Here is a 13,277-nt window from a genome sequence, read left to right on the forward strand (position 1 = left end):
GTTAGCTGTGCTCGGGCAGAGCCGGGGCGCAGCCGCTTACATCTCCCGGGGTCCTCACCAGCGCAGCCCGTGTCGAGGGTCACGCTCGCTCCTGGCGCGCTCGGGTACCCGCAACCGTCGGCTGTGCCAGGTCTGCCGGCGTTACACAGCGGCTCCTGCCAGCGCTGCCTCTGCTGAGTCAGCAGGTTCCTCGCTCCCGCTGAGTCAGCAGAAAGCACCATCCCACTCACCCAGCGGTGCTGGGCTGCACCCCGGGGAACACCGGCACTGTCGGGGATGTTTCCCCAGGCACCTCCCCAGTAAACGAAGCGGCACGTGCCAATATCGCATTTCTGCCAGTTTGATGCCATCTGCGGCCAGACGCTGATCCCGGCGTAACACCCGCACGGAGGTGACCAGGCAAGAATTTGGCCCCGCAGGCAGACGATGGCAGGTCAGTCAGTGATTTTCACAGTGATGTTACAGCAGTTTTGGTCCCATAACCGCAGCCCTGGGGCTGGGTTTATTGCTGCCTTGCTGGGCTCTGAGGTCCCTGGCTGCAGACCCAGTGGGTGTCACCCCACCAGGACTTCACGGGCCAAAGCCACTGCTCCAGGTGGGGTGTGGGGTTCCCCAAACATGGGGGTCACTGCAGTTTTTGAGCTTTCCCAGCCCACTGGGCTCACCTGCACATAGCTACACCCCCAGCACAGCCCCTGCCCTGGCTGGGGGGTGATGGGGCATTTAGGATGCTGAGCTGGGCACTGTCACCTCCTCTCCAGCAGCCCCTGTACCAACCCCTCTTTGTGTCCACCCCATCCCAGTTCCCTCCAGCATCCTTCTCCCGGGACTGGCGTGCTCCTGGTCCAGGCTGCAGCCTGTCACCAGTCACAACCTGGAGTTGGCATCACCCCTCTCAAGGTCAGGAAGAGCTTTGGGGCTGTCTCTTCTCTCCCCAGGCTTCACTTTCCCACCAGCACACTCCCTTCATCAGCAAGAAAACTGTCTTTTCTTAACACTTATTAAGCCCTAATTTTCAACTTATTCATTACTACCAAGTCATTAAGCTGGCAAGGAATTAAATGAGGTGAAATGAAAAGAATTGAAAGAAGACTGAAGGGTTTGAGGTGGTTGGGTTATTTTTTAAAAGAGACCAGAAAATAATCTCCCAGGATTAAGCAGGTGAGAGTGACTAACCCTGCGGAAGGGCACGTAAGACTTAGAGATGAAGTTTCTAATTAAGAAGAGGCACCAAAGGACCCCGAGGGGCGTCCGTCCGCTCCTCCCTGCCCGCCGAGGCGACAGTGAGGACAGCTGGGCACCGGCGGCTCCTGGACGGCGGAGTGGCTCGTTGTTAATGTCTCTGCTCAAATAAAAGATGCTGCAGCTAGAAGTGGGGGACCCAGCGGACATTTGTGAGGGGTCCAAAAATAGTCTGTGCCAAAGTGACTGCTATTGGTGCCAGACTAAGGCCCTGAGCTTATTATATATATATGAGTGTGTGTGAGTGCATTTAGGGATATTATTAATATATTAATATGTTAAGTATAGTAATATATTAATATGTTTAGGGTATATATTTAAATATATGTCTGTATATATAAAGCCATTGCTTTCAGAAAACAGTCTTCAAGCTGCAGGGTTATCGACCAGCCCTTGCTGGGTGTTTTCTCCACGGATGGGTCTCCGTTAGCCACGCTGAGTGTGCATACGGCATTTATGAAATGATTGGAAATCAAATGTGGTGTCTGTCTGTCTGTCCCTGCCCTCCTCTCCATGATGTCCCACTGCCTGCATGTCCCCAGGGCTCCTGGCAAAGCCCCAGAGCATCTCCTTGCTCTGGGACAAGGCTCAGGTTTCCCTGGTGAGCACCCGGGAGGTGCTCACAGCCCAGCTTTGGGGTGACCTGAACATCCCATCCCTCGAGGAGCTCATTCCATCCCCATTCCCAAACCCATCACCCACCCGGGCTCTGCAGCCACCAGCAAACTGGAGGGATTGGCTGCCATGCAGGCATATCACGATGGTGTGTGACTTTTAAAAATTTTATTATTGTTTCCTCAGACTGAATTAAAATAATGGTTACCCAGAACAATGTCAGACCTGCCAAAGGAATCCCAACTCTCTGGTGACTTCATTAGCACCAGTGCCTCCAGTCAGCAAAGTCACGGGACTTTATTAGCACACGGTGGGTTTTCTTCTCTCGCCCTCGCACATGCAGAACCCTCATTAGTGGGGAAGACAGAGCACTTAAGAGTCCCGTTAAGTTTCTGTCCTGACTTGTTTCATCTCCTCCTTTCCTGACACGCTGCTCCGTCACCTCCAGTTTCACCGGTAGAGCGAGCAAGGATCTGCCACAACCACGGGGACTTGGGACTCAGCATCCCCCCAGCACCCTGGTGCTCATGTCCCAGGGACTTGGGTCACCCCCTGCTCCCCCTGCCCAGCCATGGGGACCCCACCAATGTCTCTGGCCCCACGTTCGGGTTGTGCTCCCATCGCTCACCAGCAGACATGCACTGACTTGGCCAACCTCTGCTAGTGCCATCCCTGCTGGGAATATCCCAGTTCTCAGGCAACGGGAAGCAGGGAGACCACAAGACAAAGGTACATGTAACACACCTCCCTTCCTGGCCTGGTGCTACTGGTTTTAAACCCAGCTGGGCGGGAAGCTGTGAACCCCCAGAGCCCTGATTCAGCCGGTACCCGGCGGGTTGGGGTTTGTTCCATTTACAGCCCTACTTCACATTCAACACGTCCCTGGCTGAATTGCGACCCCGCTGGTCTCCCGTTCATTTTGATGCATTCAGGATCGTAAGAGGCTGTTATTTTATGATGGATTAATGACACTGTATTTGCTTTTAGTCTGTTTTATGGTGCCCTGAGTGCCTCGGCTATAACTCTTCTGTTTATTTGTTTTATTATCCCAACAGACTGCTCATGGAGATTACTGTGAAAACACCCGCTTTCCCCGCTGTGTGCTCCCCCCGAGAGGCTGGAGGAGAGAGAGATCCCACCCCAGGTGAGGCACAGGCCCCCGGCTCAGCCTGTCCGTGCCGTGGGAACGCTGCTTTGAAGCCGGGCTGGTTGCGAGGCAGGGGGCTGCCTGGGGAGGGAGGGAGGGAGGGGGTGTGGGAAGCCATAGCTCCTTTAATTCAGTGTCTTTCTCAATGCATCCACCCCCTCGTGTGCGGGGCTTGTCATGGGCACCACCCTGGAGCAGGAAGAGCTGGGCCAAGGAGCCAAGGGCTTAGGAGAGGAGGTGTGGAGCCATTTCTGCTGCAGGAGGACACATCCATCTCCCCTTCATCCTCAGTGCTGGGGCCCTTCTCCATCCTCACCGGGGTACAGGCTCCTGAGACAAGCTGTGCACGTGGGTCAGGTTTGACTGGAAGGCAAACGCAGGCTCAGGGCTCTCCCCATCTCTGGGGATGACCCTGGGGGTAGCCCCAGTCCCGCTCTTCTCCTACCTCCCCTCCCGGGAGGCTCCAGCACTATCTCATCTCTCTCCTTCCCTCCCCAGTGGTTCATATATTTTCAGTGAAGTACCCGAGTGCTAATAACTCACATTAGCACCTTTGGCTGATGCATGTCAGCGCCAAGGGCCCGATTCCTTTCCAGCTCAAAGCCCAGCTGCTAATTTCCAGTAGCAAAACTCAACTGGGATCTTTGGGGATTAGAGCAGTGGGTGGAGGGGGGAACCAGAAATGAAAGAGGAAAATAAACATAAAAGTCACACAAAACAAATAGCTGGCAGTAACTCCATTAAATCAGGCGGTTTTAAAAGGAAATATTAAAATATTAACTATGTAATTAAGTATTTATTAATTAAAAAGGAAGCCAAGCCACATAAAGCTGAGCAAAGCCCCAATCATGTGCAAATTCTTGTTTAGTTCCGCTGCCAATTCAACAGACCCTGTATCTGGCTTCCCAGGGCCTTGGACTCAGGTCTGTCGGAGGGACAGGGAAGCAGACTTCAGCTGCAGTTAGAAGGAGCGAAACCCCCTCAGTGCTTCCATTTTCCTGCCCTCCTGAGGAAGAGTTGCCCACGTTGGCTTTTTCAGCGGCTCCTCCTCGCAGAGCCCCGCAGCCACCCCCAGCAGTGAGGGCAGGGGTGATGGTTTCCCCAGCAGTGCATCGCTACCATTCCTCCAACTTTTTTGGCAATTCCTCCTTTGATGACCCCCCAAATGTGCCGGGACCCTCACGCTGTTGTCCTTGACCTCCCGAACCCCAGGAGCTGGGTATGGAGGTGAAGCACTAAGTCATGGACTGGGACGTCTTAGCAACTGGCTTGAGGGAGACTTCGGTGTCCCCCTGCGAGGAGCTGGTGCCACCGCAGCTGTGACTCGTGTGGCGATGCCGGAGCTGCCACCAGGGTCACATTGAGCTCTCCCAGCCCCGTCCCGGGGAGCGCGAGCTGTCTGGTGCCTCTGACAAACTCATCTGTCACGGAGTGAGGGCCATGGGCTGCGAGACGCCGCAGAAGAGAGAGAATTAAAGAGAGAGAGAGAAAGAGCAATCAATACATTATTTAACAGCGGGAATGCAAATGACAAAAAATTAATGAGGCCTCTCCCCCCCCCTCCCACACCCCTCCCCCAGCCCTCCTTTGCTGTAAGATTGCTGACAAATTCTCTGGAAAATATCAAAACAGCCGGAGGGTGTAACCTGCCAGAGTGATGCACCATTATCTATTATTGATGGAAACCTTGACAAGTTCCCTTTAAAAAAAGGAGAGAGAAAGGAAAGGGGGTGGGGGGTGGGGGGGGTGGAAATTGCATCTAATCTTTGTTTTAAAGCTACAGTTGCTCATTTTCTCTTCCCTGAGGGCAGCCAAGCAACAGAAGTTGTCACCACGGTATCACCGTGGTGTGATGCTCCCCGAGCCCCAGCACGGCCGGGTGCCTCCAGGCTGGGCTGGGGCTGGCAGGGAATCAGCACAGGGGTGCCAGCATACATATGGAGGAAGAATATTTGTTTCTTCCCCCATTACCCCCGTAAAGAGTCTTTTAAGCCTCATTTAAAGATGAAATAGGGCTGAGCTGGCAGAGGCAGCACTTGGGATTGTGTCTGGGGAGGAGAGAATTTGGGGGCCTGGGGTAGGAGGGAGGGAGCAGATGATCAAAGCAAACCATGCGGTAAATCTAAGAGGAGAGACTGGCTGTGGGACTGGAGGAGGAGGAATTTCTGGTAGAAAAAGTGACTAGGGGAAAAAGATATCCAGCAAGTCCCTGAAGCATATCAAAACCTCTCTTGAGCGGCCGAGAGGCGAGAGACTACGGTAGCCAGCACAGAGCCACTATCAAACACACTGGTGAGTGACACACTGCAGGGATTAATACTTTATAAATGTCATTGGCCTCCTGACAGGCTCCTGTATAATCCTCTTCTTTGGCTTCTTACAACAAACCAGCAAAACCCTCCGAAAAAATCAAGTGGAGCAGGTGGTCTCTGCTGCTCCTGTTATCCCATCACCCAGAGCCAGGATGACCTGTCCCCACTCCCACCGGTGCCACCGTCCCCCTGCCATGCAGGAGGCATCTGAGCTGCTTCGGGTGCAGACCCCGCTGTCCCCACATCACCCTGGGGGTGCTGTTTGCTGCCGGGCAGTGGGGCAAGCCAATGCAGCTGATGCCACTGGAGCCCCCCCCACATGCCAGCATCCTTCCCTCCATCCCCAAGCCCTCCTCGAGTAGCCACCTGGCCCTGAACTGACAAACTGCTTTCCTTTTTCTGCTGTGTTCATATTTACATACCTTGCTGCCAACTAGATGTGCAGCTCTCGGGAGGGAAAGCTGTCAGAGCGTTGCACATGTGTGCCGGAGCCGTGGACTGACGGCTGAGCTGCCGCACGTGTGCCCAGGTCTCATCGTGCCTCAGTTTCTCGAGGTATATGCATGAGAGAGTCGCAGGCACTCACTTTGAGATCCAAGGATGAAGGGCACGCTGTGGGTGCCAAGCATTATTATTCACTGTTGCTTTTTTTATAGGTCCTCCGATGTATTTCTTTCATCTCATGGCCAAGTCCCTCAAGGACACTTACAGGATCTATTCCAGGCAGATGCTGAAATCCAGCTCCTCTTTCTCTATCTGGGCCTGTGCTGGGGCTATTTAACATGAGGCTGTTGGAGGTGTAGAAATTACCCCCAGAGGTTTGTTTCCCCGCCCCACCATCCTGTCTTCAGCAGAGACCATGACAGAGACCTCAAAAGTACAAAATCCTGGGCAGGACAGTTTGTATCTTACTCAGTTTAATCCCGGTGTTCTGGTTTATGCCCACTGGTGTTGTGGATCCTGCTGAACTCCATGTTCCCATGAAACCTCGTGGCAGGGAGTCCTGCAGTTCTGCCTGCTCTTGCTTTGAAAGCTATCATCCTCTAATTGCATCGAATGTCTCCTCTTTTGGTGCTGCAGGGACAAATTTTTGCTCCCAGACACCTTCTCTGCACCAGCCGTTGCTTTGTATGCCTCTGCCATGCCCGCCTTATCTTCACCTCTATCCCATCCCCTCTTCTTCTTAAACTAAATAGTCCTAAATCTTTTTAATCTCTTCTCATGGATTATTGATACTATTTGTTGCACTTCTTTGGATCTTTTCCATTTCTGCTCTATCTTTATAGAGATGATGGGGTGACAAGAGCAGACTCCCGCTGAAGGTGAAGTTTATAAAGTCACGGCAACATTTGCAGGTTTTCTGCCTCTCCCTGCACTGCCCAAACCTGATGCCTTTAGGGAAGGGGCTGCTTCTGCCCACTGCAGTGCACGCTCCTGGATTTGCCCTCAGCAATACCCAGGCTGCTCCCCTGAGAGCTTATTGCTCAGTAAGACCCCGGCAGAAGGATCTGTGTTTTTTCTCCCTGTGTTTGCACTGGAGTTGTCACAGTAGTTGAGATCTGCAGTCATGTTGCCCAGCCCCTGCTCTTTTTTTGAATTCTCCTTAGCATTGCTCAGCTGTCGCTGGGACTCAATAGCTATTTTGAGTCCCCTCCAGTTCTTGCTGCTGCACAGTCCAGAGCCCCTCTGGACCCTCCAGACCCAGAAGTGATGCCACTGCTCCGCACGGAGCCTCAGCAGCATCTCTGTGTAACGGGGAGTGATGGCGTTTCCCCTCCTCAGCTCGCTCCCGCCCGGCCTCCATCGAGCTCCAGCTCTGTCCCAGCACATCCACAGCTCCAGCAGCTTCTTCTGTTCGCAAATCCGAACCCACCGTGGGGGGATGCAGGGAGTGCACGGGCTCCTGTTAAACTGGGGGGGGGGGGGGGTGGCCCAATTTATACAAAATTATCTGGGTCCTGGGGAGATCTTGTAAGTACAAGGGGTGGCGGGCAGCGCTCCCCACTGCCTGTGCTTTGTGTCCAGCTGTTGAGGTGTCTCAAGCCCCTTGGCCAGGGGGTTGTCCCGACTCATCCTGCTCACCTGAATAATTTATTACTTTTTTTTTTTTTAATTGGGAGGTGACCGGTCTATGATTTCCTGGTTTTATCCCTTAGGTCTCCTTCAAGTTGGAGTTTATTTTTTACCACTTTTCCAGTTTGCTGGGGGGGCTACTGAGAGGTTTATTTTCTTCCTGTCACAGGTCAGGAAATGAGTCTTAATGTCCATCTGAAATGTGCTGCACACCAGGTTTTCTGCCATCCAGACCACAGCTGTGTCAGTTTTATCAGAAATGGAGCTAAACCCTTTAACCTGGGGAAAAAACAGGATTTGGCCCCGTGGTAACAGTAATGAAGGCTGAACGACCTGCAGGAGTGTGGGGGCTGCTCTTGCTGAGAAGCTCATCCCTGCCTCTTCTTCCAGGCAGGAGATGCAGGAGCACCCAGGCTGGCTGTGCCCACCCAGCACCTCCCTGACGGACCCCGCTGTCACCCCACGCAGGGCTCCAGCCCGGGGGACACGGGCCAGCCTGGAGAGCCAGGAGGCTGGGACTGGTCACAGGTCCCCGGCAGATCGGCTGCTTCGAGGTCCTCCAGTTAGAGCAGACAGATGGGAAGAGAATTCAGGTTTGTGAGCTTTGTGCCTTCTCCCAAGGCCCTGGAGCTTCCTTGGTTAATGAAGACAGGACTCTGACCAAGATTTCAGCCCCTCCATCTCACCACACTTTTTACTTTCCCTCATTCCTCAGTTAAATCCAGCTACCCCTAAGGAGACACCCCCCCAAATACCCCAGCCTGCAGGGTAGCACCGAAGACCAAAAGAAACCAAGCAAGATAACAAAGTTGGTAACAGCAATTGAAGAGGCGATTGCTGAGATGGGGCTGCCAAAGAATTGGGAAGCTCCAGCTCCTGTGGTGGGACCTCTCAGCCCAGGTAGACAGGTACACAGCTGACAAGGAAATCAGCATTTCGTGGAGCTGAAGGTCACCCTTGGGCCAGCTGCAGGGGGACAGAGAGCAGACGCCGTGGTCACCATGGTGCTGGAAATGTCACATCCAGCCAGAGCATTAGTTTTGCTTTTCCATTGTCTGTTCTGCTAAAGAAAGCTTTGTTGGCAAATGGACTTCATGGGAAGTTTATCTCCCTGCTGCTCACTTTGTGAAAAAAAAAAAAAAAAGACAATAATAAAAAGAATCCAACGTAAATTCCCAGGCAGAATCAGGAGGTCAAGTTTAAAAAAAAAAGCACAAAAAAAGGGAAGGAGGAAAAAACTACACTAAACAACCCATCAGCACTGGCTTGACGATGAAGAGAAGTGCTCTGGGCTGAGAAATAATGGTTTGAAGTTTGCATCATTATCAGGGCTACGTGCCCCACATTTACAATGCTGTCTGAAATGTATGCAGGCTGGGACTTGTGCGGTGTAATGGGAGCAGCATGGGGGTGGGCCAGCCCCTCCTTCAGGAACGGAAGGGCCAAAACTTGCACGAGACATTGCAGCTCATCACCCCGCACACTTCTGAAAGGAACCTCGGAGGGACTGGGTGAGAATCCCTGGTTCATCTTCGCAGTGGCTTCCAGGCTGGCTGCTCTTCTCATCAATGAGGTCCAGAGGAGTCTGTGCCTGCCTTGTCTAATTGCAAAGGTGAAAGGGCCCTTTTACGAAAGGGGAAAATGAGGCACAGAGAGGTCTGCCTGCCCCACGTTAGCTTTCTGCACTGGAAGTGATGCCCTCCCACAAGCAAACGCTCACTGCTCAGCAGGAGCGCTGCGTTTCCCCAGCCTGGATCCTTTGCTCTCGTGCAATGTTCAGGATGCAGCACGTCTCAGTCCTGACCTGCCACAGCCTCGTTTATTCAGTGCTGAGCTCCCCAGGTGGGTTTGCCAACACGGCTCGTTCCTACCCTCCAAGACCTCTGCTATTTCAAATGACGACCCTCTGCATCTCACCCAGTTCCCTCAGGTTTCTGTCCCCCATCCCTCCAGGTCTGTGCATCTGCTGTCAGCTGTACGAACCGTATGGTGCTTCGGTAACGTGGGCAGGTGACACTTTGGCTTGGGCACAAGGTCTCCCCGCCCGGGATTGGCAGAGAGAGGAAATCAGAGCTGGGCTGTCATGTCTGATTACATTTTTCTCTGGGTGACCTCTGTTTCCATAACGCAATTTTGATTATTTGACTTTGGAATATTGATTCTGATTTCCTTTTTTGATTCATTTTGGTTTCACTCTTTCCTGCAGGGAGTGACTTGGGTCACCTTCAACTTCTGCTAGCTCTGTAGTGTGAGGCAGGAAGGGTCACTTGTCTGTGGAAAATGACCTTGTGGCCACTGGCTGTGGGCAAACACACAGGTGATGTTTTCAGTGGGTTGAGTTACTTCTCTATCCGTTTTGCTGCCAGCGAACTGCTGTGACACAGGGAAATGCCACTCAGCCCATCCCCTTTGCAACAGCAGCAGCTGGTGGTCTGAGAAAAATCTCCACCTTTTCTTTTCCTTTTTTGTTTTTTTTTCATTTAACTCTGTAGCTCCGGGTACAGTGCCTGCCCACAGTCTCTGTGATGCAGAGCGGCACTAGCTGATGTTCAAGCCATCCTATGGGGATGGGCTTGGGACCACCTGTGTCTCTGAGAAGATGCCCTCAGAATTTGCAAGTGGGAAGGACTGCCCAGGATATACAGTTCCCTGGGCTCAGAAAGCAAAGAGGGGTCTTCTCACCTTTCCTCTTCAGCAACACAGACTCCAGAGCCAGCAGATAATCCACAGCACACGAGTCAGGGCAGGCTCCAGAGTCGCTGCTCGGAGCTGCTTTTGCTCCTCAGGAACAGCAAGGATGGACATACGATTTGGTCAGTGAAGTCAGCAGCTGAGCTCCAACCAGGCACAGCAAAGTTCTTTATCGAATTACCTGTCACTAAATAAACCCCAAGAGGATGAGCTATCGATGTGAACCTCTGCACGTGGTGAGGTGAAAGGACAGCCAGACGTCTGACCACTAAGGAAGTGCTGACAGAAACACCTTGGGGTACCAGACAGCTTGTTAGCCTCTCCCTTCGGTGTTAGCCAGGATGTATTTTTGTGGTGATTCACATGCTTATTTTTCCACTGTGAAATATAGTCCCCAGAAGAGGGATAAGATTAAGCCAGAGAAACAACCTTTAAAGCCCTTTCTCCTTCCACCCTCACCTTCCTAATTACTGTAAATATACAAGGGGGTTGTCAAAAATTGTTAATCTCTCTCCATTTTTCTTTTTAATAATCCCAGTGCCTGGAGTTCAGCTTTCCTCCTCAGATCCACCTCATCCTCCCGTGGCAGTGTAAGGCCAAAAAATATTTTCCTATTTACTTCTTTTTCACAAAAGACTAAGAGAGGGCCAACAAAGAGCTTCACTTTAAGCTGCCATGTTAACAGACCTGAAAGTACAATTTTATTTTTTTTTCTGGTTAAACTACCTAGCCCCAGTGACCTAAGCATTGTTGGGTCTCGTCTCTCCTGCCCGCATGGCTGGCTGTGTTTTACAGATGGGGAGCCCTGAAACATTTAGTGACGCATCTCAAGCAGCCAGAGGATCTGTTGGCTTTGGTCTCCTGAAGCCAGCGATGGGTCCAAGGCAGGGCTCTGCGGCTGCCCCTTGGCAGGGGCTAAGCAGCAGGTGGGGATTTGAGATGAGACTTTCTTTCTTTGGTTTTGGTGCCTCACCCCTTTGAAGACTTGTCTGGGGAACAAAAAAATACCCAACAAAAAAACCCCAAAAAGCCTGTGACCAAGCAGGGAAGGGACCAGGGTGGTTCAGGGTTGGGATGTCCCACCTGCAGACAGAGATGAACCCCCTCACTGCCCACACCGGTGTCTCCCTGCGTCCTGGTCCCCCTTTTCCGTGCTCAGATGCTCACAGGACAGCGTGAGCATCCTCACGGCTGCTTCCCCGGGATAACCAGGACCGGGATTTTTTCCTCCTCCCCGCACCAGAGAGGGTGGCGGGCGCAGGGCCCCCCCCAGCCCCATGTACCGGCATATGCTGCCCTCTAGAGTCAGCACCCAAACTTCACTTTTTTTAAAGGAAAACGCTGGTAGAAAGCAAGTCCTGTCAGTCAAGTGTCAGAGTGACTGAATGTGATGGTTTGACTCTGGCTAAATGCCAGGTATCCACCAAGTCGCTCTATCACTTCCCTCCCCCCCCCCCCCTTTCCCTTTGTTTTCTCAACAGGGTAAAGAGGGGAAAGAAGATAAACTAACCCTTGTGGGTGAAACAAAAGCAGTTTTAATATAAGCAAAGCGAAGCAAAGGTGCGCGCGCGGAAGCAAAAGCAAACAGATTTATTCTCTACTTCCCATGGACAGGCGCTGTGGGGCCTTCTCAGGATGAGGGCTCCCATACGCGGAGTGGTTGCCTCGGAGGACCAAGGGTGACCCCATCCCCTTCCCCCTTTCTCCCAGCTTTATACTGAGCAGACGTCACAGGGTCTGGAATATCCCTTTGGTCGGTTCGGGTCAGCTGTCCTGGCTGTGTCCCCTCCCGAGATCTTGCCCACCCCGTCCCACTGGGGGAAATGTCGGAAGGAGCCTTGGTGCTGTGTAAGCACTGCTCAGCAGCAGCCACAACACCAGGGTGCTATCAACACCCTGCAGCTCCAGCATAAACCACAGCACCGTGAGGGCTGCTATAGGGGAAAACCAATTCCAGTTCAGCCAGACCCAGTACACCGAACCAGAGAAAATTCCCCCCCGGGGCTTGGCACTGTGCGAGTGTGGGGTGAGATCCCCATGGGGGACCAGCCCCACGGACACGCATCAGAGGGGGAAACCACATCTCCACCTGCCCCATCAGCCCAGACCACCAGCTTTCCAAAGAATAGCTTGAGTCTTGCTCCAGCATGTAGCACACCAGGGTCTGTCCCACCAGCCACGTACTGTCAGCTGTTGCACCAAAAAACCCTGCAAAACACTGAGGCTGCCTGAAGGAGGTGAAAGTGGGGATGTACCCAAAATCAAGGTCCCCCATGTGTGCTTTTTTTGCTCATATGAACTTTGATGCAGCCAGCCCACATCACGTATATATTTTTCCAGGGGACTGATACAGAAGCTCTGTCCTTGCCTACTGCAGCTCCCAGCTCTGTCCCCTTCCCTATCGCTCCTCTGAATGTCTCACCCAGAGCCTGTCCCCGGTGATCACCCTATCTCATTCTTCCCTGAACAATTCCTCTCCTCCCCCATATGCCGGCATCCCACTACTATTTTTTTCCACCACTGAAGACCTCAGAGGAGTTGCATCCATTAACAAGAGGTGAGAATCTTGTCCTTTTGCTTTAGTTTGTTTCCACTACATTTTTTTCACCTCTTCCCAGTGCAAAGCTTTCCACCCCGTCGGCTGAGCACGTGTGGTGGCAGGGGCACATTGGGTCACTGTGGGGTATCTGTCACTTGGAGATCCTTGTGCATACTGAATAAGGTCTTTACAGGGAGCTGGCTGTGTCTTAACTAAATTACAATCACACTGACCAGCAACGTTATCAAGGCCAATGCTGGCCCAGAAACCACTGTGCAAGAAGGTAGTTGGCTAAATTGCATTTCCCTACGTAATCCCAGTTATTCCCTGCTACTGAAACCCCCTTGGACAGCCGTGTTTGGCAGTGAACAGGCATTTCTGCAGGGACAGACACCGCATCTCCCCAGCCCCGGTCCCACAAGCCGGAGGAGATCAGGAGAGCAAAGGCTGGGCTGGGAGAAGCCGCCCGGGAGAGGGGAGGTCACTAGAGGGCAGGAGAGCTCTTTTATAATTGCACGTCTCAATAGTTTTGTTGGTATTTCTTGCATAATTTCCCTCGTCCAGTGGGTCAATTGTAAAGTTCAGTGACTCACTGCAGGAAATGACCCCGTGGGGCTGCAGTTTATGCCTGTGGCCTTCCCTAGCTGCTGTCAGCACA

The sequence above is a fragment of the Athene noctua genome, chromosome 20 (genome assembly GCF_965140245.1).
Source record: "Athene noctua chromosome 20, bAthNoc1.hap1.1, whole genome shotgun sequence".
NCBI classification, from domain to species: Eukaryota; Metazoa; Chordata; class Aves; order Strigiformes; family Strigidae; genus Athene; species Athene noctua.